At 44.2% G+C, this 27,907-nt stretch overlaps 1 protein-coding gene and 1 non-coding gene across 4 annotated transcripts in view; one reads left to right on the plus strand and one right to left on the minus strand.

Moving 5' to 3' along the window:
* Positions 1-27,907, minus strand: part of Slc16a10 (solute carrier family 16 (monocarboxylic acid transporters), member 10) — a 108,739-nt gene that overhangs the window by 74,755 nt on the left and 6,077 nt on the right. The window lies entirely within an intron of this gene.
* Gm25613 lies at positions 1,176-1,304 on the plus strand. The gene has a single exon (XR_003949103.1). It is a non-coding gene; the product is annotated as a small nucleolar RNA SNORA17 (small nucleolar RNA).

Consider the following 27,907-nt stretch of genomic DNA (forward strand, 5'->3'; position numbering starts at 1 on the left):
AATGGGTCAGCATCCATTAAAAAGAAGACCCTCCAGTATAGTGCCCTCATTACCAGAGGTAGAGAGGCAGAGGTAGGAAGATTTCTATGAGTTTGAGGCCAGCCTGTTCTACATAGTAAATTCAGGACAGGCAGGGCTACATTGCAAGACCCTGTAAGGAGAAGAAAGAGGAGGAGAAGGAGAAGGACTAGGAAGAGGGTGGGAACCACAAGCAAACACACATACATGAATGTGCATGCCCCCCTCCCACACACACACAGCTAGATATGGTGGTAGTGCATGTCTGTTCCCAGCATTCAAGGCTGGGGAAAAAGGATTGAGAGCCTTAAGACTCATCTGGGCTAAACAGCAAGATATCTCCTCTCTCTCTCTCTCTCTCTCTCTCTCTCTCACACACACACACACACACACACACACACACACACACACACACGAGAACTACTTACTGCTGGTAAAGTCAACCTCCCCTCTACAGCCTTATATTAGCCTGTTTGTTCCTCACTTATATAGTCTTCAAGCTCGCAAATCCTTTATTCTAAGACTTTAAATATTTTTTCCTTTTTATTTTATGTACATTGGTGTTTTGTGTACATGTATGTCTGTGTCAGAGTGTCAGATCCTCTGAAATTGGAGTTACAGACAGGTGTGAGCAGCCATGCAGGTGCTGGGAACTGAACCTCGGACCTTTGGAAGAGCAGACAATGCTCTTAACCACTTAGCCATCCCTCCAGCTTAAGACTTTAATTCTTAGTGAAATAGTTAAGTGGGTCTCAACTTCAAATCTAAAATGATGCACTAGAAACTTGAATATTGACCTTTACAAGACGCATCTCAAACACATGGGTACACAGTGTAAGGCACAGCTGTGTCTGAGTAAAGCCACCACGGTCTCGTGTTTCCCACTGCTGCGCCTGTCTTCTCTCCAAGTGCAATGTAATCACGGCATATCAGCATTCAATACCGTAGACGGAAGGCCTGTGTGAAACCAAAGATCTAGGCTTGTCTCCTAACTGTTCTAAAGATCTGTTTCATCTGGTGAATGTGAACCACAGTATACAGAATATAATGACCAATACCATAAAAGATAAACTAGCACGGTAAAATGGTGCACAGGCTTCCTTTCTTATAAAGCAAGTGAGTCAGTTCCAACAGATACTCAGTATAAGTTATAACTGCCTGCCCCTAGACGTAGTGCAGATGTGGCTGCACTGTCACGTGTGTGTCAGTAGACGGCAGAGAGGAAAGAGGCTATGTCTACACAGTGTTCTGACTATGAATGGCTAAATGATTAGTAGCCTAGCACTCCCTGAGAAAAGGTGAGCCTGAGACAACCACGAGTCTGGCGCCAGTCAGGCCCAGAGTCTCCCAGGTAGAGAAACAAGCCTAAGACCAGAAGAAACCTGCCTGGGACAGCGGCCCCTGGCAGGAGTGAGCCCAAGACAGATCAGATGGACACTCGGGCATGCTGGGCAAGGAGTAAGACCAGATGAACACCAGACTGGTGCCATGGGGCCCAGACAAAGACCCAGCCTGAGATGGATACCAGGCCAGGGCTGTGCACGCCTGGAGGGCATACAATGATCAAGGTGACCCCTGCCCAGGAGCAAGTCAGTGGTGGAGAAATGGAAGAGAAGGAGAAACAGAAGAACAGGGGCACAACGAAGAGAAGGGGAACTGGAAACTCAAGGGTAGTGAGAAACAGCCTGCTGTGAGTAAGGTCCTGGCCCATGCTTCCACCAGGGGCCATGTCTGAATTGATGGCTCTGCAGCAACAGGGGTCTGTTACCAAATACCAGGCAGATGTCCCTAGTCTGGGCTGCCACTCAAGGACAGGTTGATGTCGGAGGGCTGTGCAAAGTTGGCCCCACTCCTCACCTGGGAATTGTGGGAGAGCTGGCCTAGAAGCAGGAGAACAGGGGAGCTCACCCTACCTAGCCAGCTGCAGTCCTCGAGAGCTCAGACCTCACATTGTAGGAGTTGCAGGTGAGCCTGTCCTGAGGATGTGAGCATGGGAGAGTTGGCCCTACCTTTTGTCTTCTCTAGTAGACAAAGGAGGGATAACCTCCCCTCCCTCTCACCTACAGCAGGTGGGAGACCTGGCCTAGGCCATGGAAGCAGGAGATCTGGCCCTGTCCTCCCCTAGCTGCAGCACTCTGGAGAGTGGGCCCTACACCACTCCTGGGCAGCACTGCAGAGCTGGTGGCAGGTGACCATGGGAGAGCTGGCCCCACCACTTGTCAGCCCTGTGATGACATGGGCAAGACAGATTCTCCCCCATACACACACTGCTTGCCACCTTCGGCAGACAGAGAGCTGACCTCGAGGTCATCAGAGCCAGAGAGCTGGCCGTCCCCCTCACCTGCTGCAGCAATCAGGAGAGCAAGCCCTGCATCTTGCCTGGGCAGCACAGTTGAACTAGCCCTGGTTGTAGGGGTTGCAAATGAGCCAGCCCAGAGAGTGTGAGCACAGGACACTAGCTAGCTAGTGTGAGCTAGCCTTGACTCTTGCCTGCTAGGCTGTGGCAGGGATGAGGGAGAGACAGGCTCCTCCCCTCTCTCATCCCTCACCATCTATGGCGGATGGATAGTATAACAGGTCATGTCCCTCACTAGCTGCAATACTTGGGAGAGTGAGACTTGCCCCTCATCTGGGCAGCAGGGTGGAGCTGGCCCTGGTTGCTGTGGTTGCTGGTGAGCCAGCCCTGAAAGTGTGAGAGTCAGCAAGCTGAGCATCTCTTGATACCTCTCCAGCCCAGATCCAAAGCTTTGAATTGGCCCACCTGAACATGAACTGCTGGAGTTCAGAGAAACAACAAGATAGCCAAGAGGAGTCCCAGTGAGATCCCAGTATTGAGAGATTAGCAGAAGCCAGAGGCCTCAGACCAGACCAACAAGTCATAGCCATGAACATCTGCAAGCAAAGAAGTGTGGGCAAAGGGAATATCCGTGGGACACACTGTGGCGTGCTGCTGCTTCCACAACAAGAGATTGCAAGGGTGGAAAGTAGGTCCAAGGTGGGGGAGGTGAGTGGGACTGGGGTGCAAGATATGAAATTCACAAGGAACCAATAAAAAGTTTAAAAAATGATCATTGACATTCAAGAATATGGAATGTTTTTAGCCACATAAATGTCACAGAAATTATACCTCCTTATTCTTAATGTCTAGAAAAACTAACACTGAAGGGACCTTAAGGACACTGTTGTGGGATGCTTACAGAACAGCCTGTTGGTGAATGAACCAATCAAATGAGCTGCCACTTACATATAATGTCACTTTGACTATGGTCAAGGACAGAAGAAAGAGCTTCACATTAAAACACATTTCTTAACAGATTTCATGCATCAAAATGTCACTGGAACCAAAAAATAGATTTGCAGTTAAAATTAATTTTATTGATAAAATTAAGGATATTTTAATAAAAGTATTTCCTGATTTAAAACATTTCCTAACTATATTTTATCTTCCCTGACCAAGTATAACCATGATTAATGATATGCCATTTACCCACTAGCACCTGATGCAAAGACACTGTACAGTTGAAGTGAACTTGAGCTCTGATAGCTATTACTGGATGAAGGAGTAACAGTGGATAAGCAGAATTTATAAACATTTGTTTCTCCTTTAGAAAGTCTCTCAAGAATATGTTCTACTTTCACAATTTTAGAGACTTATACTAAAGACTATCTGAGAAGGTACAGTACTGTTCAAGAGACTGCGGCAAGAAAGCAATAATCTGTGGCCAGCCTGGGCTACACAGCAAGCCAGCTAATTAAAAAGTAAAATTGGTCAGTGTAGAGTGCTTGCAGAAGCCCTGGGTTTGATCCCCAGCACCAGAAAGCTTACACTGGCAGGATCATCATTTCAAGTTTGAGCACAATTTGGCCTACACAGTGAGTTCTGGGACAGTCGGAGCTACACAGCAAAGCTCTGTCTCAAAAAAGCAAAATAAAATAATTTTTTTAAGATTACACCAAAAATGATTGTTCCTTGTCATGTGGCACTGACTTCACAAAACAGAAGCACTCTGCAGTGCTGAAAACATAGAGCCTAGCCCTCGCCTAAAGTGTATTTACTTCTAGCCAACTGAAAGCCCACTACTCAGCAGGAGCCCCCGTCTGATATGACAGTCGTCCTGATTTCAAGCTACTTCTTCGGGCTTCCGGAAAGTTGGCTTGCCCTACACCAGCCTCTCGGCAATCCCTGGAGGCAACGCCAGGACCCGGCCCCCAGTTCTGCCTGTGCCCACTGGTTTCCGTGCTCCTAGTACTAACCCTCCAAACTGAGGCTTCCTGAAAGTCAGTAAAGGATGGATTACAACCAGCATTGTCCTAATGTATCACCACACAAACCCGACTCCTCTCTCTCTAGACATCAGCACTTCTTTAAGAAGGGCACTTAGGTTAGAAAGGATTGAGCACGTCATGGGCTCACAGAAGTAGGTGGTAAAGGAGAACAAAGACTTCATTCCAGCACCCCAGAGGAACCACTGAGGCTCAGCCTCAGAGTCCTTCAGCCCTTCAGCAGACCCTTACTGTATAGCAGCAGTGAACACAAAATCAGACAACTATAGCTAAGAGGCTCAGTAATAGGCCAAACAACAAGCAAACACTCTCAGCCAATGGGTTTCCCATAGTCGATCCTAACTAAATTACACCCTGAAGAAGGCAGCTGTTCCAGACCAAGACCTTTCTAAGGGAGCAAGTCTAGGGCTATGGTAACACATACTTCAGTGGATGCAAACTACACAAGGAAATAAATAATTGATCCGGAAAGCAATGAGAGGTTGGTAGGGAAAGGATTCTTTTACACGACGCTAGGCTTCTTCCAGGTGTGGAAGGAGCCTTGCTGGGAGGATTACCACGCACAGTTACAAATGGGAGAACTGTTCTTGACAGAGAGGGCAGGAGAGAAAGAAGCAAGACCTCATAAGCAAAGTTCCAATTGGACAAGGTAGCCAGCCGTCAGTTTGACAGGATGATGACAAGTGGGCAGAATGGGTAACACACATACACTGAGAATAAAAACACGAACAGGACGTGATAAGATCCAGATCACACTTGGCTCTGAGAGCAAGATGATCTTTCTACAATGAAAATTAATAATGCAGCATCCAAGACAAGTGTAAAGACATTATACTGACAGGTGGGGTGACATGCACATCCAAATGGGATGGTTCTTAGCAATGGAGGAAACGGAGAGTAAATACCAGCAGCAGTACCCAGTGATTATGCTTCGTATCTCTCCCAGGGTGAAAACTGCCAAGGGAGAGTAAACTCCATCTACCTGGACCTGCCTGAAACAGAAGCCACCAGTTCCCTGGGGAAGCAGGAAGCTGGAGCTGAGAGCTGAGCTGAGCTGAGCTGAGCTGAGCTGAGCTGAGCTGAGCTGAGCTGAGCCAAGCGTGGTAAGGACAGGAGCCCTCATCCCAACCATGCTTCAAAGGGCTGCACTAAGAGGATGGATCTCCTTGTACCCTGGCAGCTTCACTGAACACCAAGCTGCTTTGAAAGTCAGGATTCCTCCCTTGACAGCCCACTATGGAGAAAGGAGTTCTCACTGACAGACCAAGCAGTTTGAAAGCTTCTGTCTGGGAAAAAAAATCTGTGACGCAACCCTCCACAACCCGAATTCCTTTCAGAATAGCAGTCGCCCACTGGCTCCATGTCTGTTCTCTTACCACTTTGGCATGTGTTGTCTATTTGAAGGAGGGATGGTGCCAGGGCACAGGTAAGGAAGTCAGAGGACAGCTCTCGAGAGTCAGTCCCCTCCTTCCACACGTGGGTTCTGGGAATTGAACTCTAGGTCATCAGGCCTGGCAACAGACACCTTTACTTGCTGAGCCGTCCCACCAGCCATCATCTTTGTATTTTGTAGAACTGGATATTTGACCCATGAGTGATAAGTGCTTTACCACTAAACTATATCCCTGGCTCTGGGTTCCATCTTTAAAATCCCAAAGATTATCTGTCTTTGACTATGTCGCTGCCTTAGCTAGAGTTTCTACTGTTAGAATGAAACACCATGACCAATAAGCAAGTTGGGAAATGAAGGGTTTATTTGGTTTACACTTCCACATCACAGTTCATCATCAAAGGAAGTCAGGACAGGAACCCAAACAGGGCAGAAACCTGCAGGCAGGGGCGGATGCAGAGGCCATGGAACGGTGCTGCTTACTGGCTTGCTCAGCCTGCTTGCTTATAGAACCCAGGATCACCAGCCCAGGAATGGCATCACGCACAGTGGGCTGCCCTCCCCCATCAATCACTAATTAAGAAAAGGCACTACAGGTTTGCCTACAGTCTGATCTTTGGAGGCGTTTTCTTAATTGAGGTGCTCTCCTCTCAGAGGACTTTACAGCATCCAGTACAGCAGCTAAGGTGAGTTTCCAAGGAATGCCAGGAAGTAATAGGGTTCAGGACATGTGAGGGCAGAAAACAAAACAAAAACAAACAAACAAACAAACAAACAAAAATCACAAAAGGCTCTCAATGAGAGGGATGAGTCAAAGGGCCCCACTACACAGGAGGGCTTTGATGGTTAGTTTTAATTGTCCGCTTGACACAATCCAGAATCACCTGGGAAGGCCGTCCCACTAAAAAGCTGTCTAGAGCAAATTAACCTGTGGATATGCCTGTGGGGTGTTTCTTTCTTGAGTTGAGTGGAGGACTCATCTGAATGTGGGCGGCACCTCTTCATGGGTTGGGTCCAAGAGTCAACTAAGCACTGGAAACACAGCCATTGCCCTCAGCTCCTGACCACAGATATAATATGGCCAGCTCCCTCACAGCCATTGCCCTCAGCTCCTGACTACAGATATAATATGGCCAGCTCCCTCACAGCCATTGCCCTCAGCTCCTGACCACAGATATAATATGGCCAGCTCCCTCACAGCCATTGCCCTCAGCTCCTGACTACAGATATAATATGGCCAGCTCCCTCATGTTCCTGCTGCTGTGACTTTCTTGCTATGGTAAATCACAAGAAAAGCTTTTCCCTCTAAGTTGGTTTTGTCCAGGCATTTTATCACATCAATCAAAAAAGGCAGGGCAGTGAGCATAGCATAGTGGAGCATATGTTTACTCTTGGCACTCAGGAAACAGAGGCAGGCTGATCTCTGTGAGTTCCTGAGCTGCTGTGAGTTCAGTGCTCAGAGCCTCTAGTCAGCTGCCCACCAAATGCACGCACACACTGCCAGTGGTGGAGATGGCCACTAACAGTCCGGAAGACCAGGAGATTCAATCATCCTGGTCACCAAGGCCACAGAGGAAGGTGGAAGGTAAGTACAGAGCACCAATTTCCTCATCACTCATCACTCCATGTGGAAGCCTACAGCAGACCCGAGGTGGAAGCCAAGCAGTAGCAGTCAGACAGGAAAGACTTGGGTGTCATGGAACTAGAAGCCAACACAAGGAGTCCTTCCTAGGTGCAAGAGCAAGTGGTGTATGACCTGAAGTACAAATCCACCAGACAAGGCTCCACTGCCCACAGGGCTTTATTATAAACCAAGATCTAATATAAAGAATTTTGTGCCAAGCAGTGGTGGCACATGCCTTTAATCCCAGCACTCAGGAGGCAGAGGCAGGTGGATTTCTGAGTTCGAGGCCAGCCTGGTCTACACAGTGAGTTCCAGGACAGCCAGGGCTACACTGAGAAACCCTGTCTCAAAAAAACAAAAACAAAAACAAAAAAAAAAAAAAAAAAAAGATTTGTCAGGTACAGTGGTGCATGTCTTTAATCCTGACTCTCAGGAGGCAAAGGCAAATAGACCTGTCTGAGATGGAGGCCAGCCTGGTCTGCAGAGTGAGTTCCAAACAAGACCCTATCTCAAACACAGAGTCAAGATGTTGGGGCAAGCAAGAAGTTTCAGCACCTGCCACTAAGCCTGATGACCAGAGTTCTGTCCCCAAGACCCACATGATAGAAGGAAAAAGTCCACCTCTGAAACCTGTACTCCATACCCCAGTCATTGATGCACCCTGACCCTGCCTGGGACACACGAGCAACAAACAGGTACTCTTCAGTGCTGAACTTACCATCTCTCCAGCCCCTGCAGCACCTTCTGAACAGGCTTGGGAGAGCTCCCCTGTCAGAGGTGAGTGTCAGCTCTTCTTCAGAAAAAGAAAATCAGCTCAGCCACTGAAATCTACCCTCCCCACGCCATATCTGAGATCTTTCCTCTTTAAGTGCTCCTTTAAACTAGAGTGCATAGATAACAAGACACTTGGCACACCTTCCTCAGAGTGCCAAGGATGGCTGGCTTGGAGTGGGGTTTTGAGAAAAGGGATGTGTGTGAGCAGCAGAAACAAATGACTTGAAATCAAGTCGTGGATCGAAGCTGGCGCCCTAGGCTCAGCTCAAGACAGCTTTCCAGCTCGCTTTCTCTGCTCTGCTTTCTTTCTCTCTCTGTTCTACTTTCTCTGGAGCTCTCCAGACAGCTCTCTCTATGTTCTGCTCGAGACAGTTCTCCATGCAGTTCTCCCTTGCCATTCTGAAAAATTCTCTGGATAGCTCATCTCTTGCAGGTCATAGAACCAGTCTTTTATTTTACATATCAATCCAGACATTTACTCCAGGTTTCTTTTTGATTATCCTAGGAATCAGGATCCGTGCCTCAGCCTCTTGACTCTTAGGAGACAACATGCACACACATTTCCTTTTAACATTGAAAAAGAATTCACAGACCTGCCTGCCTCTGTTAGGCACAGATGGTCAACTGGCTGGGTGGACTCAGTCCTGAAATCATCATGTCTACCACATCTGGGCCTGGACTGGCTGTGTCCCAGGTTCTTGAACTCAGAAATCAACCTGCCTTTGTATCTGTCCGCCTTTGTAGTTTTCTGATAAACTGGCTCATTCTTTAGATTTGCGAAGGCCCTCATATTATTCATATTGCATCATTTTTTGCATAGTTGAGAAATTATGTATTTCTAGACTCATTTTTTATTACTACTCATTTTATTTACATTTCAGATGATATCCCTCTTCCTGGTTTCCCTTCCACAAACTCCCCCTATTCCATTCCCCCTTCCCCCCCTCCCCTTTGCCTCTATGAGGGTGCTCCACCACCCACTCACTCACTCCTGCCCCACTGTCCTAGCATTCCCCTACACTGGGGCATCAAACCTCCACAGGACCAAGGGCTTCCCCTCCCATTGATGTCAGACAAGGCCATCCTCTGCTGCCTCTGTATCTGGAGCCATGGATCCCTCCCTGTACACTCCTTGGTTGGTCATCTAGTCCCTGGGAGCTCTGGGTGGTCCAGTTAGTTGATATTGTTCTTCATATGGGGTTGCAATCCCCTTCAGCTCCTTCAGTCCTTCACCTAGCTCTTCCATTTTGGTTCCTGGGCTCATTCTGAAGGTTGCCTGTGAGTATCTGCATCTGTATTGGTCAGGTGCTGGTAGAACTTCTCAGGGAACAGCCACACCAGGCTCCTGTCAGCAAGCACTTCTTGGCATCAGCAATAGTGTCTGAGTTTGGTATCTGCAGATGGGATGAATCCCTAGGTAGGGCGGTCTCTGGATGGCCTTTCAGTCTCTGTTCCGTTTTTTTGTCCTTGTCTTTCCTTTGGATGGGAATAATTCTGTGTTAAAAACTTTAAGATGGATGGGTGACCCCATCCCTCAACTGGGGGTCATGCCTATCCATTGGAGGTAGTCTCTACAGGTTCTGTCTCCCCTTTGTTGGGGAGTTTGGCTAAAGTCATCCCCACTGGGTCCCGGGAGCCTCTCACTTCCCTGGAGTCTGGGACTTTCTAGTGGCCACCCCCAGTTTCCCATCCCCCACTGCTACACATTTCTATTCAATTTCCTGACCCTCTATACTTCTCTCCTGTCTCTTCCAATACCTGATCCTGCCTTAGAGTTCTTCACAGTCTTAAGGTCCGTCATAAAGGTCCCAGCATTTACCGTTTTGCTGAAACACTAGCCACACCTCTGCCTCCCAGAATCCTGTTATCTTTGATTATAGTGAAGATATTAATGTTAACAGGAAAGATATCCTTAAAGGAGAAACATAAAATATGTACATTACTATACAAACAAGCCATCAACCAACACTCATGGAGGAACTCTTCCACTGGCCCTGTCCCACGGGCAGGAACCATGTCATTCTGTCCCCACAAAGGCCATGGCAGACCAGCAGCAGAGCCCGCATGAAAGCTATACTTTGTATCTCCTCTTCCTATTACTTTTACTGAAACTAGAGCGGACCATCAAAAAAAGCCTTACAAGGCCATAAGTCTGAAAAATAAAACCCACAGGCAGATGTTTTACCTTTCTAATAGACCTTTATTTTATTTTCTCACCTATAGTTAACTCTACTACACGTAATCTCATGTGTTATATCTGGAGACCTGTTTGCACATGCCTTTTACTTATTTTTGATTGGCATGATAGTCTCTATTGGCTTAACTTTCTAATGGCACCTAATGGAAAGCGATTGGTTGTGCCCTCCTTTTCCTTCCTTCCCCTGTTGCAGTGCAGCAGAAGGGATGGGATTTGGAGCCTAAGACACAGTCACTCATGAGTCCCAGTACAGAAAGCTGGGCTGGTCAGTAAGGCATCAAGGGCTGTGATTCTTGCAGCATGTTGTCTTCTCTGAGTCTTTGTCAACTCGTCAGCTCCCACCTGGCTCTGGTGACACAGTGGCATCATCAACAGTGGGATGTTTAGGCTTTGACACTCATAAATCAGCACTGAACCCACAATCAAAACAAGAAGTTTCGAGAAATGGTACGTCGTGTCCTCAGAGGGTTCAAGTTCTATAAAAATGACAAGATTAGTTAAGATTCTACCATCTCAGGGTCAGACTTTGGCTCTGTTCAGGATGTTAATGGCATTATCGCAAACAAATAGCTTCAAAGCAAACACCCAAATATTGACTGAAGTAGACACAGTTCAAAAGCTTGGTTTATTTGGTAATGCAGATGAATAAGCCAATCACATTGCCTTTGATCCTCCCACTTTTTTTTACCAATCCTCTTCAATATTCTAACTTCCCAGCAATTCTGTGAGGCCAACTCCCTTCTAAAGGACAAGATTAAATAGTCAGTGTGTGTTTTGCTAAATAAAGCAGTTCTGGCTTTAAAATGCTTTCATTTTAACTTCAAAGGGGTCACTATTAGTTTTCCAGTACCTTCTACTCTACCAACTTACCAAATGCCATTTTCAAAAGGACAAATTCTAATTTAGTTTTTAAAGGGCTGGCTCCCAAAAAAACTATATCTAGATCTAGATCTAGATCTATACAAATAGTGAGAAGAGAAATCCTTCATCTCAATATACTTCTTTAATTTTTCCATAGTCTCTTTATATGCACATGTTTAGAACTGTAGTCATGTGACATAGCCTGTTCTTTCACCATCTGGCGTTGTCATGACACTACATAGCAACTATTATCATTTACAGTGCAACACAGTACATAAAGTACATCCTCGTTGATTTGAGCAGCTCTTTTTTTCTTTTTTTTTTTTTTTGAAGGCATGTAAAGTGTTTTACTCTTTGAAGTAATAGAGTGGCGAACATCTTTAGCAGTTAGTCTTTTCTTCCTTACATTTCATTAAGTAAGACACCAGGAAGCAAGATTTCTGACCTGATGTGACAACCGTTGATATTTTAAAATAGATCCTGATAAGCATTCTAACTAATAGTAAGAACTATTAAGCCAGATGTGGTAGCTCCTTTCTGTACTCAGCACTTGGGAAACTGAGGCAGGGATAGTGATATGTCCTGAGACTAGCCTGAGCTACACAAGTTCCAGGCCAGCTAGGCTATGGAATAAGACCTATCTTTAAAACAATAACCAAGAGCTAGAGAGATGACTCCACTGTTAAAAGAACTTGCTGTTCTTCCGGAAGACCTGGGTTCAGTGTCCAGCACCCACATGGCAGCTGTACCTATAATTCCTCTTCCTGGGGACCAAACATCCTCTTCTGGCCTCTACAAGCACTGCACTCATTTGGTGCACCCATACACATAAGATATGACAATAGTAAATAAACCATCAATTAAATGCCTAAGTATGAAAGCTAGAACAATACTATGACGCTATACAAAAGATTCCTTTTCCATGTGGGTACAAAGTAAGGGTCCTTAAGGTACTGCAGAACAAATATGACCTTCTCAGTTCCACAACTCTTGTCTAGGGAACTATACGCAAACACTCTACTACTCCCTTCAGCTGACAGTAGGAATACAATACTGCAAGCCTCTGTTGGTCTTAGTAAAAAGCAAAAAAAGAAAGATTTGTGCTGGGCATGATGGCATGCTGATCATCTCAGCACAGTAGAAACTGAGGCAGGAAGGCGGAGCTTGAAGTGAATGTCATCTATATGAAGAGCCAGGCTGGGGAAGGAGGCTGTAGAATATGTTCACTTCTTACACAGACCTTACATAGGATGCTCAAGGCTCTGGTTTGAAAATAAATAAATAAATGCTTCCTTATCGCTCTCCAGGCATGATAATGGATTTTCTTCACCTTGTATAATAAATACACTTCAGCAAGGTCCTCCATTTCCTGAGCCTCCTAGACATCACATGTCTAAGAAAGACAGAATAAAGGAATAGCTAAAAAAAAAAAAAATTGGCTTCAAAGAAAAAAACAGAAACTTTTTTTTTTACTGTTTACTAACAGCAAAAACAAATGTATCTAAAATCAAATTCTCCCCTTGTTAGCCTTACTAAGAAAATACACGGTACTTCTTTTAATTTCTAAACAAAGATATATAAGCGTTCTGCCCACCTTTCTACAAAAGTGAGGGAAATCCACTATGTATAGGTTTGTTACAAGGATCACAAGCTTGTAGCACCATGTCTCACTTTTATATACCTTTTAAAATATGCTTTTCATCATAAAATATATAGAAAACTATAAGCATTCACCAACTGACTGTCAAATCTTAACTTGGTCGTTTTTGCTTTAAGTTCTTTACAAAATACACTTAAAGTCTTTCATGTGGCCCTATTCCCCCTTCTTCCCTCATCAAGCTAACCACATTTTGGCTATAATAACATTTTTATGCATGGTTCTATGCTTTTACTCCAATGTACCAATAATATACTGACCTTCATTTTAAGATGCATAGTTTTCATATTACAGCATCCCTAAAACGGGAGTCCATGTGGTGGTTTGAATATGCTTGGCCCATGGCAAGTAGCACTCTTAGGAGGCGTGGCCCTTTTGAACAAGGTGGGCCTTGTACAGAAATGTGTCACTGTGTAGGCAGGCTTTGAAAGCTCCTATGATCAAGCTCCACCCATGTGGAATGAGACCCCCTAGCTGCCTGCAAAAGACAGTCTCCTTCTGCCTGCCTTCAGATCAAGATGTAGAACTCTTGGATCCTCTAGCACCATGCCTGCCTGCATGCTGCCATGCTTCCTGCCATGACGACAATGGACTAAGCCTCTGAAACTATAAGTCAGCCCCAATTAAATGTCTGTACAAGACTTGCCTGGGTCATGGTGTTTCTTCACAGCAATGGAAAACTTTCAGAAGTCTTTACAATATACAACGAGTGTTATATCACAGTTTGCCAGTCTTCCCCTTTTTCAGTGCACACAGAAGAGAATCTTTGTATCAGTAACACTTTACAGCCCATCAAAATATGGCAGAACTGTTTTACATGAGCTTTTTAACAGAATTATTTTTAAATTATTTTATCTAATGCACAGTCTCCTATATTTCAGCCTGGCCTCAAGCTTGCTCTGTAGCTAGGGATGAGTTGGAACTTCTGACCCTCCCTTCACCACCTCCAAAGTACCAGTATTACAAGCATACGTCAACACACCTCGTTTTATGTGGTACTAGGGCTCAAACCCATAGCCTTGTGCAGGCCAGGCAAAAACTCTACCATCTAAGCTATTGCCTCTCAAAGCTTGTTTTACACATTTTAAAGAATATACAATGATATCTTACTAAGCATTCTCAATTTCACCCTTTCACTTAACATGATCCTATGAGGAGGACTACTGCAAGACAATGTCCTCTGGACTTGACAGGCCTTTGCACTCATGAATTCACAGCAGCTGTGATTGCCTACACAAAGCCTGCACATGATCAAACAGGTAAACACTGCAGCATGAGGAACCCTCAGAGGTCCCCCTCTCACTGTGGAGAAAGAATCAGTCTTCCTTGGGAGTATGACCATTGGTCAGCTGAGCAAGCTTTAGGGAGTGGCCCCACACTCATGCACACACAGGCAGTTCTAACTGAACTCTGAGTTATCTTTAGGGGGAGAGTAGGGATGAGATGAGGAGATCCTGAAAAGTTAGAAAATGGGGCGTGCGCTAAACATAATCAAAATTATTATACACATGAATAAAATTATCATATTTTAAAACCATACACACAAGGTAGATAGCTCCTGAAGAAGAACAAGAGGGTTGTCTTCTGGGCTCTATGTGTATACACGTACATACACACACACAGACCAAATCATCACCAATGAATGGGCTACCACAAGCCAAGCACTGTGTAAACACTGCACATAAAAGCTCCCACACTTGTAGACCTTCCACAGCTATGGAAAAGACAGTGACAAAAATCACAACCACACAACTATAAAGCCAATGCAGCAATTTAATAGCCATAAACCCAATGCCATAAGCACAATCCTCTGCTTTGCAAAGTGCCTGGCAAACTGAAGCCTCCTAAACAGTATTAGCAGTGTCTGGGTTTCAAGGCTGTGAGTACTCTACTCAGTAAGGAACCTATTGTGTCTGTAACTCAGGACTGACACAAAGGGCAGAAGAGGGATAACACAATTACACTTCACGGTAACACTAGGGTAACGATGACAGGTGAGCACATTGTGAATATGCTTAATGCCACTTAAGATGACCAACCTGGCAAGCTTTATGATATATATTTACCATAAGTGAAAATGTAAGGCTTTATACATTTAATCACCCAAAACTTACACAAGTATTTCCAAGTCTCCAGTGACAGCGTGCAGGCAGAGAGAAGCCATCAACAGAGATGGCAACAGAAACATGAAATGGTTTGGCTTTGGTTCTTATATCAGCTGTACACTTCGCACTGACTGATCACCTCTCAGAGCACAGCACAGGAGGGAGGGAGGCACAATCTTAGGAACTGGCTTTACTGCAGATGCATGGATCCCATTGTGTTTAGGTTCCAGTCCTTTGTCTTATCACCGCTCAGTTGCCAAACCTTTGCCATCCTCTTCCAGTCTGCATAACTAGACCTCCTGCTGTCAGCACCCTGGTTCTCAGTAAACATGCATACATTTTCTCAAGTTCCTCCCCAGATCCCAAGTAGATAGTCCCTCCTGCAAATACCCAGATGGATTCTGGACTCCCAGATCTCAAACCCAACTACAGGAGCCTCACAAACCGTATTCTATTAATTACCCTCATGATAACTTCACTTTCTTCCTCTCTACAGGTTCCTTCTCTTTGTGCGTGTGAATTATTTTTTGTTTGTTTTCTGTTATTTACATACAGAGTCTTGCTATGTAGCCTTGAACTTTCAATCCTCCTGACTCAACTTCCCAAGTTGTTTGGATTACAGGCCTATATCACCAATCCCAGATGTTGGGTCTTTTTTAATTGTTTCTAGTTTTTGCCTCTCATAAATAGTGCTGCTACGAACATTGGTCTTTAAGTCTCTGGGTGGACATGTTTTTGTTTTATTTTGTATTTATCAATATTTTAAATTCCATAAGACAGTAATACTGTATTTTTTTTTATCTATTAAACAAAACTGAGTTCCAGGTCTGTAAGAGCCACAGGATGAGATGCTGTCTCTAAAACAAAACAAGACAAGACGTGTGGTCTGCAGCCTGCACCTTGAAGGCAGCTCTGTTCCGCCTACACTAACTAAGTCTCTGAACTTGGATGGATAGAGTGCCCTTCTAGCATGCACTCCATAGTTTTCAGAGTAAAGGAATGACTGTGCTATGAGGCAGGAAGGGAAAGGCTTCTAGTCACTTACTATTAGAGTTAGAGAAATTGATCAATTCTGACAGCTTTACTAACTCACTGACTTGCTTTCCAAAAAAAAAATTAAGGATATTTCCAGGTCAGCGGAGTAAGCATCCCAAGATTAGTGGCCAATGGTTAGTTTATCCTCTCAAGTGACCATGAATAATGGGGATTACATTGCTTTGACATTTTTGCATTATCCACTCTCAGTTGCCACCATACATCCAAAGCCATCATGATGAATTAAGAGGAAAAGGACAGCTTAATTTGATTAAGGATAACTTTTTACCATTTTATTTTTTGCAAAATTAGTCTGTGTTTTAAATGCCTCAGCATTTGTTTCCCAATCAAAGATGTAAAAAAAATTTTAATTCTACCACATAACAAATTAATTATGATAGCATTCTCATAAGGAGTGCCTAACCTCGCTCATCTTAACCCCTGAACTTTGCTATCTCCTTGTGAAAAAAAAGTCCACAGCCCTTCTGTTTCTCAAACTCTTCAGAAGAAAAATATCTCAACTGTCTTTCCCCATTCCCCAGTTTCCATAAGCATCTGCCTTTATACCTGCTAATCAGAAAACCACATCTTAGTTCCTCCCAACACACATAGCAGCTGAGGAAAATAAAAACGCTGGCATGGGCCACTATTTGCCTTCAGGCAGACTTTGTAACTGATAGAAAATGATGCTAAAAGATGAAACAGTTACTGAAGGGAAAGGGGCGTCATCGCTTACAAAATGGAGCCGGGGCAAATTGGGGAGATGGTTTTGTGTGTAATGCCAAACCTGGCGACCTGAGTTTGGTTCCTGGAATCCCCATGGTGGAAGGAAAGAAGCAATCTCGACAAGATGTCCTCTGACCTCCACATGCACAAGGTGGCATGTGCACACCTACACATATACACAAAAAGGATAAATTTAATTAAAAAAAAAAAAAAGTAAATCCTATGGTTGCACAACTTGCATTTCCCTCCCATCCACCCCCTGCTCTGACTGGTTCTTCCTCCAGGGTCACTGCACTTCTAGCACCTTCGGTTCAGCCTCAGTCACAAGAGAACAACCTAGGACCTGCGTCCAAGAGATTACAACACAGCACAAGTCAACACTCGTCGTCATCCAATGACAGGCGCCAGGCTGGCGTGCTCAGTAGCAGAAGTGGTGGACGTATCTTCGAACATCTCCAAGGGCTGAGTCTATATCTGTTCCCCTCCCTGCTCACTGTCTGACAGGAAACTAAGTAAAAAGTTACTTGTATGTAGCCAAGTAACCAGTTATTATCTCAACCGGAACTGCTCCACTCTCAGCCAATGAGTGCCACAAGGGTATGTCTTCTGCTGGTCAGATTTCAGTGTCTGCATGTGCAGAAACGAATTGTGTTGGGTTTTTTTTTGTTTGTTTGTTTGTTTGTTTGGGGAGGGTGTTTGATTTTTTTTTTTGTTTTTGTTTTGGTTTTGGTTTTGTTTTCTTAAGACAGGAGCACTCCTGTGTCTGTCTAGAACAGAATTCCTGACTCCTGTTGTGCTATGCTCTGTGGAAGATACACACTCTTCCCAAAGCTCTCTGCTGGCCTCAGCTTTACTCTCCAGTGTGAAAGGTGCATTCCCAGCCATCTTGGGTTTCTGTTGTAGTTTTGAGACACTACAAATTTATGATGCCCTTGCTCACAATTCTCCCGTCTCAGCCTCAGGGATTTAGGAAAACAGGCTTAAGCAACCATGCCCAGCCTCATTTATCTATGGCACCACCTCCTTATATCCATCTCTCTGCTCTTTAACAGTGTTCTATATGACAAAAACTCACCAGGGTTGGTGGCACAAAAAAGAGAGGCAGAGACAGGCAGATCTCTGGGAGTTCAAGTCCAGCCTGGTCTACGAAACAAGTTCTAGGACAGCTAGGGCTGTTAACGCAGAGAAACTCTGTCCCAAAAAACAAACAAAACAAAACAAAACAAGTCGAGCCAGCCTTTCCCTGGTAACTGCTCCCCTCAGCCCCCGGTACCCTTGGTCCTGCTAATGGCTGACATAATCTAGGAATCCCAGTATAGAATAAAACTATGGTACTCTGTTCAAAAATTACTCAGACACATTTCTCTTTTAAAAAAAAATGTTTTTGAAACAGGGTCTCACTATATAGATCAGGCTGCCCTTAACCTCACAGCAATCAAATAGTTTCTACTTCCCAAGTACTGGGATTATAGATATCCACTACCATGGCTGACTAAATGTTTTAAAGACATATACATAACGGGCTAGAGAGATGGTTCAGTGGCTAACAGCAACTATTGCAGAAGACCTGAGTTCAGTCCCCAGCAGCCATGCTGGGTGGCGTCCAGCTGCCTATAACTTTAGCTCTAAGAGCATCCTATGCCTTTGACCTCAAACATGACCTGTACTTACATGTACACAAACAGTTAAAAAAAAATACAATCTCACCGGGCATGGTGGCGCGCGCCTTTAATCCCAGCACTCGGGAGGCAGAGGCAGGCGGATTTCTGAGTTCGAGGCCAGCCTGGTCTACAGAGTGAGTTCCAGGACAGCCAGAGCTATACAGAGAAACCCTGTCTAGAAAAAAAAAAAAAAATACAATCTCAAAAAAAGTCTCAGGCTGACGAGATGGCTCAGCGGGTAAAAGCACTGACTGCTCTTCCAAAGGTCCTGAGTTCAAATCCCAGCATCCACATGGTGGCTCACAACCACCCATAAAGAAATCTGATGCCCTCTTCTGGTGCATCTGAAGACAGCTACAGCGTACTTATGTAATAAATCTTTGAGCCGGAGCAAGCAGGGACTGAGTGAGCAGGGTTGACCAGAGTGAGCGGGGACAACCGGAACAAGCAGAGGTCCTAAAATTTAATTCCCAACAACTACATGAAGGCTCACAACCATCTGTTCAGCTACAGTGTACTCGCATACATTAAATAAATAAATCTTTAAAAAAAATAGTCTCATGCACAGAAATGTTAGATTTTATAGCACTGGACAGTGGCCATAGCTGTTGAAAAGGTATGATCTAGAGGCCACCAAACTACAGCCTAAACTCCCAGACTGGTTTGGCTTTACGTTTGAGTTGGTTTGGAGTAGGTAGTAAATGTTTTTTTGTTTATGGTACAGAAATTAAATACCAGGGCCTCACAAGTGTTCTACCAAGAAGCTACATCCCCGGCCCAACATTCTATATAAGTAAGTTTGAGGTTTTATATAATATTTTTATTCTTTGGTTATTTCCTACATGCACACAATGAATTAAAACTTTAACTGTGTTTGTGTGTGTGTGTATGTGTGAGAGAGACAGAGAGAGAGAGAGAGAGAGAGAGAGAATATGAGTATGTGCGTATGAGTGTGCATATGAATGAATGTGTATGGGAGTGTGTGTATGAATGTGTGTGTGTGTGTGTATGTGTGTGGATGAGTGTGTGTGAGAGACAGAGTGTATGTGAATGAGTGTGAATGTGTGTCTGAGTGTGTGTATGAATGTGTCTGAGTGTGTGTGTGTGAGAGAGAGACAGTGTATGTGTGTGTGAATGAGTGTGTGTGTCTGAATGTGAGTGTGTATCTGAGTATGTATATTAATGTGTGAGTGTGTATATGAATGAATGTGAATGTGAGTGTATGTGTGTGAATGAGTGTGTGTGTATGAGTGTATGTGTATGAATGTGTGTGTGTGTGTATGTGTGTGGATGAGTGTGTGTGAGAGACAGTGTATGTGAATGAGTGTGAATGTGTGTGAATGTGTGTCTGAGTGTGTGTATGAATGTGTATGAGTGTGTGTGTGTGTGAGAGAGAGAGAGACAGTGTATGTGTGTGTGAATGAGTGTGAGTGTGTATCTGAATGTGAGTGTGTATCTGAGTATGTATATTAATGTGTGAGTGTGTATATGAATGAATGTGTGTTGAGTGTATGTGTGTGGATGAGTGTGTGTGTATGAGTGTATGTGTATGAATGTGTGTGTGTATGAGTGTATGAATGTGTGTGTGTGTGAATGAGTGTGTGTATGTGAGTGTATGAATGTGTGTGTGTGTGTGTGTGTGTGTGTGTGTGTGTGTGTGTGTGTGTGTGAGTGAGTGTATGAATGAGTGTGTGAGATGTTGCCTTTGCTACCCAACCTAAGCTCCAGGAACGGACCCCTGCTACCAGCGTGCGCAGATATACATATTCTAGAGCATATTCTAGGTCAGAGGATGGTTCTCTGAGGTTTGTTCTCTTCACCTGCCTGCTGCAGCATGGCCCTCTTGTTTCTGCCTTGCCGCTTCCTCCAGACTGGCTGCCCCGCAAGCTTCTAGGCGACTCTCCTGCATCCATGCACACAGTGCTAAGGATCTCACATTCACACCAGTGCACTCGGCTTTGTGAGCAGGTTCTGAGGCTCAGGTCTCACTTCTTGCTGATGAGTCATCTCCACAGCCCTGTACTTCCCCAGTGCTTCCACATGCTCCACACTCATCTTGCCCACACTTCCCTCCATCTATTTTAGAACGCCTCCTAACTAGTCTATCTTGCCCTTCTCGCCTCCTAACTAGTCTATCTTGTCCTTCTCAGCTACTTCCCTAAAACATCAGGCAGCTTCCTTTCAGTTATGGATTTCGTAAACTTAATGCCCCGCCCATTTCTTCCTTCTGAAACCCAAACTGTCTTTTTAAAAAATCTTCTTTATGTGTGTGTGTGTGTGTGTGTGTGCGTGTGCGTGTGTGTGTGTGTGTGTGTGCATGGTGTGTGAGAGGGCTTACAGTAACTCAGACTGTCAGTTTGGGTGACAAGCACCTTTACTTGCCGAGCCATCTCACTAACCTTCTACTATCTTTTCAAACACTTCAGAAACGCTCTCCAAAGCCCTCAGTCTCTCTCTATGCCTGCTCATCAATGTTCAAACTTAAGCTAGATTCTAGTCTTCCACTCTCTGGCTACAACATTCTTCTTATCAGCTTTCACCTTCTATGACTCCACTCTGACTCCTGCTTTGTAGCCCAACCAAATCCAATGATACAAACTTAATAAACCCCCATGTGTGATCAAGTTTAAAGTCATGGATCCTAGCCAGGCATGGTGGTGCATGACTTTAATTCCAGTACTCTGGAGGAAAAAAAAAAAAAAAAAAAACAGGCAGGCAGGCAGGCAGGCAGGCAGGAAGGGGAAAAAGAAAAAAAGAACAGAAAGTGCCCTGAATTCAGAGGCTCACATGCCTGATGGCAAGTTCAGTGGAAACACTCACACTAGAATGGCCTGGGCCCTCATCTGTTAACTCTGCTGAAGAAAGCCTACCAATCTTTACAGCCTAACTCAAAAGCTACTGTCATACATTCATGTCACACAAATCTTTAACCACTTTAGAAAACTTTCTTTAGGGCTGGAGAGATGGCTCAACAGTTAAGAGCACTGACTGCTCTTCCAGAGGTCCTGAGTTCAATTCCGAGCAATGACATGGTGGGTCACAGCCATCTGTAATGTGATCTGATGCCCTCTTCTGGTGTGTCTGAAGACAGCTACAGTGTTCACATACATTAAATAAATAAATAAATCTTTCAAAAGTCATCTTTAGCACTTCACTTCATGAAGACGTCGTTAGCCAGCTGAGAAAGCCCTGCGTCTTGCATTGCTGTCAACACAGACAGCAGAGTTATTCCTGCTCCTTTATAACCTCTCAAAAGCATGGAATCAGTCACACTTCTGGCTTGCATGGCACAAGCACATAACTGCTCAACAAACTGAGTGAGTTCTCTGCATTTTTTTTTTTTTTTTTTTTTTTTTTGGTTTTTCGAGACAGGGTTTCTCTGTGTAGCCCTGGCTGTTCTGGAACTCACTCTGTAGACCAGGCTGGCCTCAAACTCAGAAATCCGCCTGTCTCTGTCTCCCAAATGCTGGGATTAAAGGTGTGTGCCACCATGCCGGGCTGCATTCTTTTAAAAACAAAAGCAAAAAAAAATTATTGAAGACATATATTATATATACACCAAAACCAACTGATTAAAGGTATTTCAACAGAATGAGCCTGGGCCCAGGGAAGCAGAGAAAAGCAGTAACACCGAGGACAGGATGCTAGCACAGCAGCTCTTGCTAGTTAAGATGACTTCAGAAGGACCATTGACAGTTGGCTTCCATCCCTTCTCTCAGCTCCAGGTAGGCCTTGTTCAACACACCTAGGCTGGCAGAGCTGAGGAAAGAGAACAGGGGACACTACAACCCTGCCAGCAGCTTAGCCACAGAGGCCTGGTCTGAAGGCCAGAGTAGCCAGGGTAGTAGGTTACCACAATGAATACAACTAGTAAGTGGGTGACCTTCAGGATAGAGAAATATCCTCTAAGTAAAATGTGCTGATCAGCAAAAGGAGAAAGTAGATATGTATAGGAATCAAAAGCTCCTTTTTGTGTGCTTGCTCTTCTTTTTAAATCTATAATCCCTGGATTGGGGATTTAGCTCAAAGCATTCTCTAGCAAACACAGGCATTGGATTTGGACCCTAGCACACAAAATAAATAAATAAATACATAAATAAATAAACAAACCCACAAAGGAACTAAATCGATCATTTATCATCTACAATTTTGAAATCCTAAACTCAAAAGTTTCTAAAGATGGCTGGTGCTTGAAAACTAGCTCAACGTTTGACAGCTTGTTGCTCGTGCAGGGGCCCTGGGTTCAGGTCCAGCACCTACAGCTACAGAGTTTGAAATCAGCCTGAGCTACATAAAAACAAACAAACACATAAGAAAATGATTATGTATATGATAATAAGTATCCTTTTTTAATCCAAAATCAAAATATGAATAATAATCTGATTTTATTTAAAATTGGTCCCTAAGGCCAGGTTGGTGGCACACGCCTTTAACCCAGAACTCAGGAAGCAGAGGCAGGCGGGTCTCTGAGAGTTCAAGGTCAGCCTGGTCTACATAGTAAATTTCAAGACAACAAGGACTAAATTGAGAGATCCTTTCTCAGAAAACAAACTATACTATAAAACTATTAAAAGACAAAACTATAAAACTAAGCAAATCAAGTTACCAGTTCCAATCTATTCCATAACAAAAAATTCTCTAGGAAGAAGTAAGACAATAATGCTTGTATGACTAAAGGCTATGTCATTTATTCATTCCTACAAAACAGCTTCTGCTTCCTTTTACTATTTTCTATTTTCAATTACTGTCGCTAATAACCAATCACTGACAAATATGAAGCCATCCCGGTGCTATCATTAGAAATCCCACATCAAGTTAAATAAAAATAAAAAAATAAAAAATAAAAATAAGACATAATAGACCAAATGAAAGGTTCTCTACTATCAAAAACCACCGCCTGGGGCTGTGGGCAGCTGGCTTGGCGGTAGGCTCAGAAGTGGAGACAGGTGCCAGGAGCTCGCTCTAGTCTAGGCCGTGAGCTCGATCCCCAGCAGAAAGGAAGAGAAGCCGTGTGCAAGGCTTAACTCAACTTGTTAAAAAGTTAATTCTTTTTCTTTTCTTTTCTTTTCTTCTTTTGAGACAAGGGTTCACTACATAACCCTGGCTGGCCTAAATCTCACTATGTAGACCAGGTTGGCCTCGAACTTGTAGACTGCCTCGGTCTCTGGAGTGCTGAGATTATGGTCCCAAGACACACTTCTGCCATAGTTATCTGCTTTTAATCATTTTCTAACTTTAAGTGTATGGGTGTTTTGTCTGTCTATCCATCTGAGCACCCTGTGCATGCAGTGCCTGCAGAGGCCAGATAAGGAAATGGGCTCCCATGGAACTGGAGTTATGATGGCTGTGAACAGCCACGTAGTTGCTACGGAAGCAACTCTGTCCTCTGCAAGATAACAAGTGCTCTTAACCTCTGAGCCTTCCCATCCCTTGTCCCCTAGCTTTCTATTTTTATAAAATATAAGAGAATTGGAGTTTAGATCTCATCTGTGTATACAACAGAAATACATGTTCAGCTCTCAGAACTGCTGCAGAACACTGTCAAAGCAATTTACTCTCGGAGGAAGGCGAGTACCAGCTGACGTGTGACCACGGTAGGACAAAGCCCTGACTATCTGGGTGGGAGGGAATTGGAGGAGGCAACAACATTCCCTGAACTTTTGGGGGTAATGGAAAGGAGGAGGCAGGGTCTCATGATAGAGGCCTGAATTTGCAATATAGACCAGGCTAACCTGAATTTCCGACATAGATAGGCTAGCCTCAGACTCAAGCTAGCCTGAGTACTAGGGTTGATGGTGTAAACTACCAGGCTTGCTTCATTCCCCTGACCTTTTTACATTAATTTAACAATTATCTTTTGCTTGAATTTAACTAGCTAAGGCAGACCTTGACAATTTTTACTATTTTGCTGTTGCTGCTGCAGTGCTGAAGGTGGGGCCAGAGCCAGGACCTCCCACAAGCTGGGCAAACACTATGGGGCCGGCTCAACCCCATCAATTAACTGTAAACTCCACTTTGTGCTTCTCAAGTCAGGAGACTATAGCAAGAATACATCAAAAGGGCTGGTGAGATGGCTCAGTGGGTAAGAGCACCTGACTGCTCTTCTGAAGGTCAGGAGTTCAAATCCCAGCAACCACATGGTGGCTCACAACCATCGGTAACGAGATCTGACTCCCTCTTCTGGAGTGTCTGAGGACAGCTACAGTGTACTTACATATAATAAATGAATAAATAAATCTTTTTTTTTTAAGTCCTTTAAAAAAAGAAAGAATACATCAAAATTCCAGAGATGCACAAACAATATATTCAGTATTAAAACCTAGTAATTACTAAAAACTGAATGAGAGCCCTAATTGCTTTCACAACTGAGCTAGAGAGAAAGCCTGGCATAGCTTTGCCTGGTGAGAGATGCAGATGCCACTCTTACTCCTTAGCACGATGGGCGCACTCAGGGGAAGATAAACTCCCTGGGACGCTGAGTACAGACACTCTGAAGAGCGTGAGATTTTTATGTTTAGTAAGAGGAATACAGAAGACGGAAACTCTGCTTTGGTCCATATACAGCATTTCAAATCAGTAGCTCCCAAATATGCCCTGCCATGGTGAAACGAAGACTTCTCCACCTCAGTTCCTTAGTTCTGGCTTCTCTACGCCGTTACTGAAGACACGGTGTAACCACAAACATTCAACACACTCAGCAGGGTCCGGGGTAGCGCTTCCCCCACCACTGCAGGCTCTGACAGGCAGTCTCCTGTGTGGAATACTCAGGTGTACTAGAGATGGCCATCCTGAATGACTGCCAAAGCATCAACCGGCATTCCTATGCGGGCAGTACCAGCTGAGGCAGCTGAGGCCTGGAGCTTTGGGGAGGTGACTTTTCCAGTTACATTTGGGGCTTAGTTTGTTTTTGTTGAGATCTGTTTGTTTAATTTGAATATGAAGTCAGTTTTCTGATGGAGCTATCATGACTTGAAGTGGAATTGTCTTCAAAACCATGACTTCTGACGCTTACACAGAAGGCATTCTTGAGGATCTAGATAAAATACAAGGAAATATGTAGAGAACTGTACTGAGGGGAAAGGGCAGGGTGTTTTACTTCATATGAATACAAAACTATGTCCCTAGTTAAACAGATACTCCTAGGTCCAACTTGGTAGATGTGAACACTGTTATCCTGCTGCCCAAACGTAGCCTCCAAAAGCTGACACAGAAGGCTAGTCCAAAATAAGAGATACATGTGTACAGTTCAGATAGGAGAGAAAAAGAGGCAGAAGGACCATTAGACCAGGAGCCTGGATCAGCCTGGACACCACCAGATCCTGGCTCAAAATAAATGAAAACTTAAAATAAGGTAATGCATGGAAGCCTTCTCTTTATGACAAAGGACTATACAAATTACCAGTTAAATAAGCATGGGTAGCTTTAAAATGCCTTCTGTTCGCCAGGCATAGTGATACATGCCTATATTCCCACCACTCAGAAGTCAGAGGCAAACACAGCAAGACCTTGTCTCAAAAAAAAAAAAAAAAAAAAAAAAAAGAAAGAAAGAAAGAAAGAAAGAAAGAAAGAAAGAAAGAAAGAAAGAAAAGAGAAGAAATTGAATCCTTTCACAGATTACTGATTAACTTAGAATAGGTTGAAATTGAGTTCTGTCCTTCACTTTAAGCTTAATTCATAACCCACTTTAATTTAGTCTCAAATCTCCGAAATGTAATAGCTCCAATCATCCCAAATGCTTAAAATGTGACCATTGTTGCCTAAAGTTCCAGGACTGTGGCATAAAGACTGAAAGGCACTGGAACCCTACAGGACTAACAACCAAGCTGAGGAGGAGTGGTACACATACAGGGACAGAAACAAAGGTAATGTGACACTCCTGGGTATGTACAGGCTGCCAGCTTAGCTGGGACACAAAGAACAAGAAAGGAGAGGTGAGCCAGACATGGAGGCAGAGACAGGTGGATCTCTGCATGTCAGACAAGCCTGTTCTACATAGTGAAGCCAGCCAGGACTACAGAAACTCTGCCTCAAAAATATCAGGAAGAGAGAAAGAGAAGGAGGGAACAAAGGAATGAGGGAGAGAGGGAGGGAGGGAGGGAGGGAGGGAGGGAGGGAGGGAGGGAATGTCAGGTCAGACAAGGGCCATGATTTGCAAACCTCAGGAATTAGGAGTCTGGTATTTTCCAGCAGATAACACATGCCACTGATGGCATTGAAGCAGCAAAACATATACAATCCATAATGTGATCCTAGCAATTGAGGCCCAAAGTAATAAAGACATGAAACAAAGACACCGGCATGAAGGAGAAGGGGACGGGGCAATGTAAGAAGCAGGATGCCAATACAATGGAAAGGGGGATATATACGAATCCTGGATGTGCTGTTTCAGTTGTTGTGTCACTGTGACCAAACCCCTGAGAAGAGAGAGACCTTGAAGGAGGGTTTACCTGGGCTCGTAGTATTGAAGTGTTAACCCATGGTGGAGTCCGGTAGAGCACAGACATTCACATAACAGCAGCCAGGAAACAGAGATGTGGGAATGGAGGAAAGAGTGAGGGCCAACAATCACCCTCAAGGCCACACCCTCGAGACCTGCTTACTCCATAGGACTCACTACCCTCACCACCTCCTATTAATGCCATAACATCTACCATGGATTGATCATTAATTAAGTCAGAGCCCACATGCTCTCTGGGAAAACCATCACACCATGTATATGTGACTTAAGGAACCCAAAATACTCTGTACTCTGAAAATGCAGGGAAGACGTGTGTCCCCAAGGGAACTGGTGTGTCTGGTGATGGGAGAAGGATCCCTGGGCTGGATAAAAGGCAAATTCACTTTAACTGAGTATTGTGTGCATTTAAACCCAAATGGGACTGCCCAGAAATTGTAAACACTCATCTTAACTTTAGAAATAATGGTCCCAAGAAAGTAAATGGAGCCATGGGGTTTGTGAAAGACCTGGATAGGCAGAAAGGGCCAAGTACCTAGCTATAGAATTGGCCTCCAGAAACTGCAGCCTGGGTTAACAAGGATGAATTTAAAGATACAACAAATCATGTCAAGAACTCAGAGCTGGCACTGTAAGCAGCAATAGCGCCTTTGCCTAGCATGAATATATATGTGTGTGTGTGTGTGTGTGTGTATGTATATATGTATATGTATGTATGTATATGTGTGGGTATGTATATGTATATATATAAAACATACACACACATATATGTGTGTGTGTGTGTGTGTGTGTGTGTGTGTGTGTGTGTGTGTGTGTGGATTTCATCTCCAGTACGGAAGTTACAAACACAAAAGCCCAGAACACAATTTATTCTATGTATCTGAGTACACTGTAGCTGTTTTCAGACACACCAGAAGAGGGCATCGGATCCCCATTACAGAGCCATCATGTGGGTGGCTCAAACTCAGGACCTCTGGAAGAGCAGTCAGTGCTCTTAACCCACAATTTATTCTAAAAGTTATCTCAGAACTTGTTCTGACATAAGTCTGATACATCTTTAGTTGTGTTGACTTGGCAGTTAAAATAGAAGGAAAGGGAAGGAAATGACCATGACCGGACC

This window comes from Mus musculus, chromosome 10, assembly GCF_000001635.26.
Source record: "Mus musculus strain C57BL/6J chromosome 10, GRCm38.p6 C57BL/6J".
Classification (NCBI taxonomy): domain Eukaryota; kingdom Metazoa; phylum Chordata; class Mammalia; order Rodentia; family Muridae; genus Mus; species Mus musculus.